Source organism: Nelumbo lutea, chromosome 1, assembly GCF_056320005.1.
Source record: "Nelumbo lutea isolate HS-2025 chromosome 1, American lotus-T2T, whole genome shotgun sequence".
Classification (NCBI taxonomy): domain Eukaryota; kingdom Viridiplantae; phylum Streptophyta; class Magnoliopsida; order Proteales; family Nelumbonaceae; genus Nelumbo; species Nelumbo lutea.
The window spans coordinates 9,225,066-9,236,091 of NC_142684.1; the positions used below are offsets into that span (position 1 = coordinate 9,225,066).

The 11,026-nt window shown below is 38.3% G+C and overlaps 1 pseudogene across 1 annotated transcript; it reads right to left on the reverse strand.

Moving 5' to 3' along the window:
- Positions 1-3,692: 3,692 nt before the first annotated feature.
- LOC148873437 (probably inactive leucine-rich repeat receptor-like protein kinase At5g48380) lies at positions 3,693-10,809 on the reverse strand (annotated as a pseudogene). Its single transcript, XR_016105500.1, has 5 exons — positions 10,483-10,809; positions 9,627-9,686; positions 9,102-9,272; positions 5,063-5,944; positions 3,693-4,978 (listed from the first exon to the last, which is right to left on the reverse strand). The product of XR_016105500.1 is annotated as a probably inactive leucine-rich repeat receptor-like protein kinase At5g48380 (transcript).
- Between the last annotated feature and the right edge of the window lie 217 nt (positions 10,810-11,026).

Consider the following 11,026-nt stretch of genomic DNA (forward strand, 5'->3'; position numbering starts at 1 on the left):
ACATTTGTTTTGTTGTCCAACATCTTTCTCAATTCCTGGACTGCCCTACAGATCTTCATATGCAAGCCGCGCATAGAATTCTTCTATACTTAAAAGCTAGTCCTGGCCAAGGTGTATTCTTCTTTGCTTCATCATCTCTACAGTTGAAAGCCTTCTCAGATTCAGATTGTGCTTCATGCCCTGATACCAGGAGATCTACCACTGGCCACTGTGTTTTTCTGGGAGATAGTCTAATATCTTGGAAATCCAAGAAGCAACAAACTGTTTCCAAATCTTCCTCTAAAGCTGAGTATCGTGCCCTTGTTGTTGTTACATGTGAAGTTCAATGGCTTACTTATTTATTGAAAGACTTGCAGATTCCTCAAGTTGTCCTTGCTCTTGTATTTTGTGACAATCGGTCAGCTCTTCACATTGCTCGTAATCCAGTTTTTCATGAGCATACAAAACATATTGACATAGATTGCCACATTGTAAGGGAAAAATTGCAAGCTGGTCTGATTCACCTGATGACAATAGCTTCTGAAAACCAATTAGCTGACTACTTCACTAAGCCCTTGCCACTTCACTCATTTAATAGTTCAATCTGCAAGCTGGGCATTCAAAATTTGTATGCTCCAGCTTGAGGGGGGCTATTAGAAGACCAAACTAGTACCTTACAAAAGTTAGTTACGATTAGCTAAGATTAGTTACAACTAACCCATGACTAACAACTTCTAAGCTCATGGCTTTTTCCTAAAGAATTGGTAAACACTACCTAACTTCCTAAAGAATAGGATTACAAATTTATCCTGCTGAATAACAACAAAATAATAAACTTTAACACCCTCCCTTAAACTGAATGTTATACAATCAGTATTCAGTTTAAACTAGAAAATGAAACAACTCCAAGCAAATCACACAGCTTAAAAAATGCACCCAATTTGAGAGGCTTGGTTAGTATATCTACAACCTAGTTTTCACTGCGACAATAAATCAATTCAATGACTCCTTTTGTGTGATCTCGAAGAAAATGATATCTCACATCTATGTGTTTGCTCCTACCATGTAAAACTGGATTCTTGGACAGTTTAATAGCTGAACTTTTATCACAACATATCTGTATACTCTACTGTTTGAAACAATGCAACAATTCAAGTATTCTTTTCAAGCAAATGGTTTGACACACACAAGAAGTTGTTGCTATAAACTCTGCTTCTGTTATAGACAATGTAACAATTTTTTGTTTCTTTGATGCCCATGAAACAGCCCCTGAACTCATCATAAAGACATGACCAGAAGTACTTTTTCTATCCTCTAAATCTCCTACATAATCACTATCATTGAATCCAATAAGATCTGATCCTCCTCCTTTTTGATAAAAGATACCAAAATAAAGTGTACCTTTCAAGTAGCATAAGATTCTCTTTGTAGCAAGGAGATGAAGTTTAGTTGGAGATTCCATGAACTTGCTAATTAAACTTACAACATACATAATATCAGGTCGAGTTGCTGTTAAGTACATAAAACCTCCAACAATTTGCTTGTATAAAGTACTATTAATCTTTTTTCCTTCATAGTCCTTTGTGAGCTTCAAACTTGGCTCAATTGGAGTTCCCACTAGTTCTAGTCCATCATTTGAAACCTGTCCAAGATCTTCAAAGCATATTTCTTTTGTGTGATAAAAATCCCAGCTGTTGATTGCACTACTTCGATGCCAAGAAAAAAGTGCATCATTCCTAGATTGGTCATCTCGAATTCTGCCATCATGGACTTTTTAAACTTCTCAAACATTGCTTGATCATTTCCTATGTAGATTAAATCATCCACATACAAACAAACAATCAGAAATTTCTCTGTAGATTCTAATTTAATAAAGAGAGTATGCTCATATGGACATTTTTTAAACCCAGCCTTGGCAAAGTAAGTCTCAATGCGGTCGTACCAAGCTCTAGGTGCTTGTTTCAGCCTGTATAAAGCATTCTTCAACCTGTACACTTTTTTCTTCACTTCCTTGTTGCACATAGCCAGGGGGTTGATCTACAAAAACCTGCTCATCCAGATTGCCATGTAGAAAAGCTGATTTTACATCCATTTGAAAGATTGACCACTAATTTTGTGCTGCCAAAGCCACCACCATTCAAATAGTATCATGCCTTGCAATCGAAGCAAAAACTTCCTTGTAATCAACGCCAAATTGCTGTTTGTATCCCTTTGCAACAAGTTGAGCTTTATACTTGCCTACTTTGCCATCTTTGTTCAACTTGGTTTTATAAACCCATTTAACACCAATGGATTTTTGTCCCTTTGAAAGTTCTGACAACTCCCATGTGTTGTTCTCTATTGACCTGATCTCTTCATCCATGGCTTTTTGCCATTTTGGATCTTTGACAGATTCTTGGAAGGTTTTTGGATCACAATCTGATAATAAAGCATAATGAGCAAGAGTATCATAAGAATGATCACCACTAACCTCATAATCCTCCATTCATGCTGGTCTTCTTCTGATTCACTGAGATCTTGAACTTGCACTTTCTGTTTGAGCTTCAGTGACATTGAGTGGTTGCTGCAACTAATGATCAGGTTGTAATGACAGAGATGTATCAGAAATAGTTTGCATTTCTGCTCCTTTTTCTTCAAAGTCCACAAGTATTGGTTGTTGGCCTGCAGTGTTCCCTGTCTAGTTCCATGTATTTTCTTCATCAAAAACAACATCGCGACTGATGCCAATCTTTCCTGTGATTGGATTGAATAACTTGTAAGCCTTTGACTGCTCACTAGTTCCAAGAAAGACACATTTTTTGCCTTTGTTATCCAACTTCTTCCTCTTTTCATCGGGAATGTGTGCATATGCAATGCACCTAAAGACTTTAAAATGATCAACCGATGGTTTCCGCCCATCCCAAGCTTCTTGTGGAGTCATGTTTCTTATCGAAAAGGTGGGACTTTGATTCAAAACATGAACACTCCAATTTACTACTTTCGGCCAGAATCTTTTAGGAATCCTTCCATTTGCTGTCATGCTTCGAACCATGTTGAGGATAGTCCGGTTCTTCCTCTCTGCTATGCCATTTTGCTGAGGCGTGTATGCTGTTGTTGTCAATTGACGTCGAATTCCATGCTCATTACAAAAATTTGCAAATTCTTGTGACATATATTCTCCCCCACGATCAGTTCGGAGAGTCTTAATTGTTCTCCCAACTTCATTCTCCACTAAGGATTTAAAGCTTTTAAAAACTAAGAATGCTTCAGATTTTTCCTGCAAGAAATAAGTCCATGTTTTTCGACAATAATCATCAATAAAAGAAACAAAATATTTCTTTTTACAATTTGATATTGGGTTTATTGGACCACATCTATCAGAATGGGTTAGCTCCAATGGTCTATGCGCTCTCCATGCCTTCCCTTTTGGAAATTGTTCACGATGTTGCTTTTCAACAACACATTCTTCACATATTTTGGAGGGAGGAGTAATTTGAGGAAGGCCGATCACCATTTGCTTCTGAGAAAGAATCTATAGACCTTTGAAATTCAAATGGGCATATCGCAAATGCCAAAGCCATGTGGACTCATTTACATCAGCCTTGAAACATATTTCAATGCTTTCTATTTTAAGTGGAAACAACCTGTTTGAAGTCATCTTGACATGAGCTATTACTCCTCTTCTTGGATCATAGATTTCACAAACACCTCCTTTGATTGTCGTCTCATATACCTTCTCTTGCAGCTGTCCAACACTTAATAAATTGCTTTTCAAATCAGGAATATAAAAAACATTTGATATAGTCTCAACATTGCCCTTTTTAGTCCTAATTTGAACATCACCCTTTCCGATAACATTTACTTTAGAATGATCACCAAAAGTCATAGTAGACTTGTTACCACACATATGATTGCTGCATCCCGTATCTATATACTATATGTCAGGTTCAAGTTCCTCTTTGAGGTGAGATGCCATCAAGAGTGTTTCTTGTTCCTTTTCTCTGCAAAGTTGAAATGCTCTCCTTTGTCATTGTTAGAGCTTGCAGTGCATTCAGACTTGTAATGACCAAACTTGTGACAGCGGCAACACTTGATGTTGGATTTATCAAACTTTGAGTCACTGTTGAGAGATTGCTGGTGGTGATCATGCCCTCTGCCTCTGCCCCGAGAATCTGATGTATAAGAACCTCTTCCTCTTCCTCGTCCTCTTCCACGGCCTCGACCACGACCTCTATTTGATCCTCTCTCTATAGAGCTTTCACCATGAGTTGAAGCCTTTAAAGTTTGTTCTTCGGTTGAACATGTTGATGTTGACATTCTCTGCTCATGCACAAGCAAAGAACTTTGCAGTTCATCGATTGAAAGTTCACCAAGATCTTTTGACTCCTCAATAGAACAAACCACATAAGAGAATTTAGGAGAAGCTGACACCAGTACTGCAGGGTCAACATAATCTGAGTCTCCTGCAGCTTCACCGGTCATCATGGTAATCCCATGGAATTCATCCCAGTTCAGGAGCATTGCGAATCCAAAATCTGATATCTTTGGCTCAAATTTTTCATCTAATAAGATGCATTTGGAGCTTATGTTGCGATGGACTATGCGAAAGTTGCAGTTGTAATGCAGCCATGCGAGACCTCTTGCTAGGCCAGTTCCAATTCTCAGCCGTTGAGGCCAATCCAAGACCTTGGCCCTGGCTTCAAGGGGGTGTAGCCAGTCGTAAAGCGTACCATTCGGCATGTATTTATAAACCAGTAGTCGCTCTCTAACAGTGCAAAATCCCAAGAGTGGTATCAAGTTACGATGTTTCACCTTGTTGAGAATCATGAGCTCGGAGTTGAATTGCCCATCCAAGTGCTCAGAATCCTTGAACCTCTTAACTGCAAGCAAAGAGCCATTCTCCAACATTGCCCTGTAAATTGTACCTGTCCTCCCTGAACCAATGATGTTGTCTTTGTTGAAATTATTAGTTTGCTTCAGGAGAACTTCCAACGTCATTTCTGATCCTTCCTCTGCAAAACATAGATCTTCTAATGTCACTTCTTTAGTTGTATTGTTTTCTTAATATATATCATACTAAGGATTCATTCATTCAGAGAGAGAGAGAGAGAGAGAGATTGCCTGTTTAGAACCCATTATTGTGATTTGCCGTCTATTTCTTTGGAGATCTTTCTTCTTAGACATTCTAAAAAAATGAAATAGAAATTGAAGTGCAATTGATACTTTGGCAAGGACTGTGCCGACGACACCTGTCTGGAGACAGAAGCAGAAAACAACTAAAATCGTACCAACAACCCAGCCAACCCCAAAACCCTCTTTGAATGAATCACGAAACTCTTCTGCAGGTATCTTGCAATCAACCAAAGGATATCCACAGAGTCCCAGATTATTCGCAAAGTTATCTGCTGAAACAGTAGCATTGGGACTAGAAAGTGAGGGATAGGTCCGGATAAGCGATTGTTGGAGACACTAAATGTCTTGAGCCGATTGAGCTCACTGAATTCAAGCGGGATACTCCCTGTTAATTGGTTTTTGTCGAGTTTAAGGGAGTTCAAATAGGTACAGTTCGCAAGACTTACTGGGATCGGACCACTGAAATCGTTTGATGATAGATCAAGAAGGGTCACATATTGGAGCCTTTCAGAGATATCTGATGGAATGGGTCCAGGGAGATTGTTGCTCGAAAGATCTAAACCTATCAAGGTAGTGCAGTTCTCAATACCCTTGGGGAACTGGTCTTTGAGTCCCATGTCCGAGAGGCGGATGTTTAAGACTCTTCTCTCGTCGGGGTGCCAACAATCGATCCCAGTAAATTTACAGATGGACTCTTCTGTAGTGTGGGCAAATTCCAAGAACTTAAGTAACTGAAAGGATCTTCCAGTGACTCTCTTAGTGATTTCAAGCAGAAGACATCGGCGTGGGTACCATGGATTACAGCAACACTCAGCAAAACCACAAACACGTAGACAGGGGAATAGCCAGAGCTCTGCTACGCATCGTCATCTGCATAGATATATCATTTGAAGAGCCGTATTGTTATGATAAAAAATATCCAAAAAACTAAAAAAAAAAAAAACTTACTATGCCCACAAGAATAAAAGAAAAAGAAGAATCCCAAACTGCTACAGCGAAATTGTAGTGGACAACTAATAATGAAATATGTGAAGCATGAAGCTTTACTGCGAAAGTTAAGAATCGTTCAAAAGAAGAAACTATTATCCAGAGAAACATTCTACGGGAACTCAACCCAAGATAAAAGAAATAGACAAATAAATGAAAAATCGAAAAATGCCCAACAAGGAAAGGAGAGAAAAACTGAATTCAAAATTACAAGATCACCAAGAAGCCAGGCCATTGAACTGTGATTTCTACGTCCTGTTTGGAAGCTCGGATAGAATGAATTACACGGTTCACAAAAATCTCAATTGTTAATGTTGATTGATGCCACGAAGACCAAGACCAGAGGAAATCAGGATGGAGACTGGGAGTGAAATTTTTGGCATGAATGGGGAATTTGACATTTGAATTTTTATCATCTTGAAAAAGAAAAGTCTACCGAATTTACTGTAAATCTTAGTAGATAGGGACGCGGGTTTAACTGACCCTCCCATCCATATCTCACCTTAAAAGTCGAACAACTCAATTGGCCTTGTCGGTAGGGTGTTAATTGATTCTGTTGATTTAATTTAATATACCCCTAAAAATTAAAACTTAAAATATTTATCTTATTATTTTATTATAAAATAAAAAAAAAGTTTATATAAAGAGTAGGCTAGTAGCTAGGGTGTTATTGATACAAGTAATGGATCGGTTTTGTGTGTTAGAATTATAATGGAAGCTTTTTTTTTTTTTTTTTTTGCTGAAGGAGGGAGATGTTTGATCTAGGAAGGTCTGGGGGAGGCGGAATTGTGGGCAGTTTGGAAAGCTTTAGTGGTTCCCTTGTCAAATAATTCTGTTCTAGTCAAGGCTTTAGATACTGTTTATAGTGATAAAAAAGAAAGCCTGATATGTAGTGTGGGCAGATGTTGGAGATCGCATATGTACCACAAGCACGGTTTGCCAGTATTTTGGTGGTTTCCCGTAATAGCTCAAGCCATTGGGAGGACTAGGACTATGGGATCCCCTGCACCTCTTCTTACTAAAATCCAAGTCAGTTTCTGGATTATCCAAACGCCTAGAACTCTTATCAATGAAATCTTCTTGTAAGTAAATTAATTTAAATACATTAAATAATAGGGTGTATTTGTGGGAAAATCGTTATATTTTCTTTGGTGTGCATGTGATTCAAAATGAAATACCTAGATTAAGAAATATATAGTTCTAGATGCTGCTTCTTTGAAGGATTTTGATCTCAAAACAGCACTCATGGCCCCGTCTTTTTTTTTTTTTTTTTGGTCTTGCCCAAAATTGTAAAACTGAAACATGAAGGATACAATTCCCACCGGAAGGAGTAGTATAAATACAAATATATAGATTGCAAACCCTTATATTTTGTATGTATCTACACTGTACATATTGTATTAAATTGTACTCTTTCCAAGCTGAGCCAAACTTACAATTGACTTTGTTATAGTTTCATATCATCTTATTGAAACTAATTTAAATAGTTATGGTATTCTGTCCCAAGCCAAGGGTGGGCATTTATATTGTAGGAGACAATGAAACTAGTTAAGTCAAATAAAAAAAAAAAGATCTAACAACTATAATTTTCATGCTGTAGCTTATTTAATGATGTTGAAGAGATTGAACTCTTTCTACCATTAATATTATGATATATATTTAATTTGACAACGGTGAAGACAATGAGAAGGCTTTCTAATTCAGCTAAACATTTTGATATATAACCGCTAATATTTTCCCAATGAGTGTAGTCTTACGCATGTTCAAGGAGATGAATACGACATTGTTGGCATGTGTAGCTAGTTATGGAGGTTTGGCATTGAGTTAGATGTCTTTAGTAGGAGAAATGAGTGATATGAAGATATGGAGTTGTGTGACATTTGTCTCTAACTTTACAAGTACTGATCACTGAAAACATTAGTAAATTGATGATTTGAGAAGATAAATGATCAAGCAGTTCAAATTATTAAGATCTGAAGTGGTATTCTTATTAAGAGCTGAAGTGGCAATTAATCCTGTTGTACCTAGTAGTTCAAATTTTTATATTGTTTGGTATTCTTTCCTCCACATTGTCATGTGCCTATTTGCTTCATGAAATTCTCTTGTGATAAAAATCTGTTAGGCTTAGTTTGGAAAGAGTACAAATACAAATAAGTACAGTACAAATACATATAAAATAATACAAAATATAAGGTTTTGCACTCTGCATATATATATTTATATTCCTTCCAAAAGTTCCCTTAGGCCTAGTTTGGAAAAAATACAAATATAAATACGTAAAGTACAAATAGGTTCAAAATAATACAAAAGACAAAGCTTTGCACTGTACATATTTGTATTTGTACTCTTTCCAAAGTGAGCCTTTGTTGTTTTTGCACTTGTATGTGTTCTATGTTTTCTGATTATGCACCTTAATCATTATTAAACTAAAGCATGAGCAGAATGCTCCTTAGTTTCTCACAATTCCTCCTATGTGTCAAGTTCTACAAACATTAGGTTGGCATCCTTGCCATATTTGGGTTATGTAAAAGACCAAAAGTCCAGCTTTGGGTCTTCATACTTCATGCGAGTCTCCAATATTCTGCATTGCAGTGTGCTCTCTATCATTCAAAATTGAATCTATTTGGCTCAGCACAAGTGGCACCCCATGTAACCTCGACACCCTTTGATTTAGGGTGCAAAACTTATCTTGACTTTCAAGTCACCCACGGACCCTCTAATATTCATAATTTAAGTTACTTAGACAAGCATGACAAATGGAACAACCCGGTCGTCACCATGGGTGTAGAACTTATCATATTTTTTGAAAACCAAGATAAGTTTCCTATTATCCTTAGCCTATCATGCCACATGCCCTTGTTATGATTGTGTGTGTGAGAGAGAGAGAGCTGGCCTTGACGTCCATGGTTCCACCCATTATGTTTTGTTGCCTGTTTTTCTGGTGTTGTCGCTTCCTCTCAGGCATCCAGCGAGAATAAAAGAAAAGAAAAGCTATACCTGAAGGCAAGCCCATTTCCCAATACCCAGCCAACCACAAATCCGCTCATGAAGTTAAGATCAAACTTCTTCCTAGCTTCCAGACTCGCCAAGACAATATACAAGACTAAAGAGAAATGAGGAAAGACATCTTTAGAGTGGCCTTTGTCCATCTGCTTCCATTGATGCCTTGTTTCTTCTTCTTTACTGATGACACTCTGTGCAGCCAGAAATAGATAACAATAGAAACCACTAAAAGTGTAACGACCACTCCAGCAACTGCTGATCTGATGATAGCTGCACCAATGGACTTCTTAGGAGCTCCCATGCAAGCATCATTCAAAGGAGGTCCACAGAGTCCCAGATTATTCGCTAAGTTATCTGCTGAAACAGTAGCATTGGGGTTAGAAAAGTGAGGGATAGGTCCAGAGATAAGCGATTGTTGGAGACACTAAATGTCTTGAGCCGATTGAACCCACTGAATTAAATCGGTATACTCCCTGTTAATTGGTTGTTGTCGAGTTTAAGGAAGTTCAAATAGGTACAATTTGCAAGGCTTGCTGGGATCAGACCACTGAAAGCGTTTGAGGAGAGATCAAGGAGGGCCACATGTTGGAGCCTTTCAAAGATATCTGTAAAAATCAAAACAGTGAAAACAGAGCAAAGAACTCATCGCAAGAGCATGGATCTCATCGCAAGTTGTATTGACTGAATGAGGGTATTTATAAATACATCTTATCGCAGAACCGACTCATAACTAATTTGATACAAGTGGCAATTAACACGTGGTTAAGTAGCCAGCTGTCCAACACTAGATATTCTAACACCCTCCCCTCAAGTTGGAGCATGAGAAGACATAATGCCCAACTTGAGAACGAGGCTTTGAAATTGTGACACCCCGAGAGCTTTGATTAGGAGATCTGCTGGCTGGTTGTTACTATTGATGTGGAAAGTTTTGATCTCGTTTTTCTGAATATGCTCTCGAAAAAAATGTCATTCAATGTCAATGTGGTTTGTGCATTCATGGAAAACCGGATTGGCAGCGATATGGAAGGCAGCTTGACTATCACAGTGTTGCGATGTGAATTGTTAAATCCGCAAAGACCTGTTTTAAGCCAAATGAATTCTTAGGTTGTGATTGCCATGGCTCGATACTCGGCTTTTGTAGAGGATCGTGACACAATGTGCTGCTTCTTGGTTTTTTAAGAGATAGGAGACTATCCAAGCATCGTGACATAATTTGCTGTGGAACATCGAGTAAGTGGACAATTAGCTTAGTCGGAATCACAGAAGACCTGGACCACGGTCGTTAGTGAATGGGATAAAGATGCCATGATGAGGAGTGGTCTTGAGATATCTGACCACTCATAAAGCAGCCAGGAGGTGCTCTTCTTGTAGATGTTGCATGAATTGACTAAGTTGATGTACCATGACGCTAAGGTCATGCCTTGTGGTCGTAAGGTAGAGGAGGCGACCCACTAAACTCCTGTATTGGGTTGGGTCTGAAAGTGCTGTACCGGCATCGTTATTGAAGTGTCGTTGTTGTTCCATAGGAGTTGAACATGGTTTGCATTCGTGCATCCTAGTTTCGTGCAAAATGTCAATAATGTGTTTATGCTGACTAAGGAAGATGCCTGAGTCTAAACGAGCCACCTCAATGCCCAAGAAGTATGTCAAGGGTCCAAGATCTTTGATGCTGAAGCATTCATTGAGATAAGATTTAAGGGAGGCAATATGACTTAGATCATTTCCCATGATGATTAGGTCATCTACATATACAAGGACTGCAACAAAGGAGTTGTCTTACTTGCTTGTAAAAAGTTAGTAGTCTATTACTAATTGGGTAAAACCGGCATGTACGAGGGCATGAGTGAATATTTGGAGTGACATCCGTGAAGCTTGTTTGAGGCCATATAAAGATTTTTGGAGTTTGCAAACATGATGGTCGTCATCTTTGACAAATCCAAGAGGG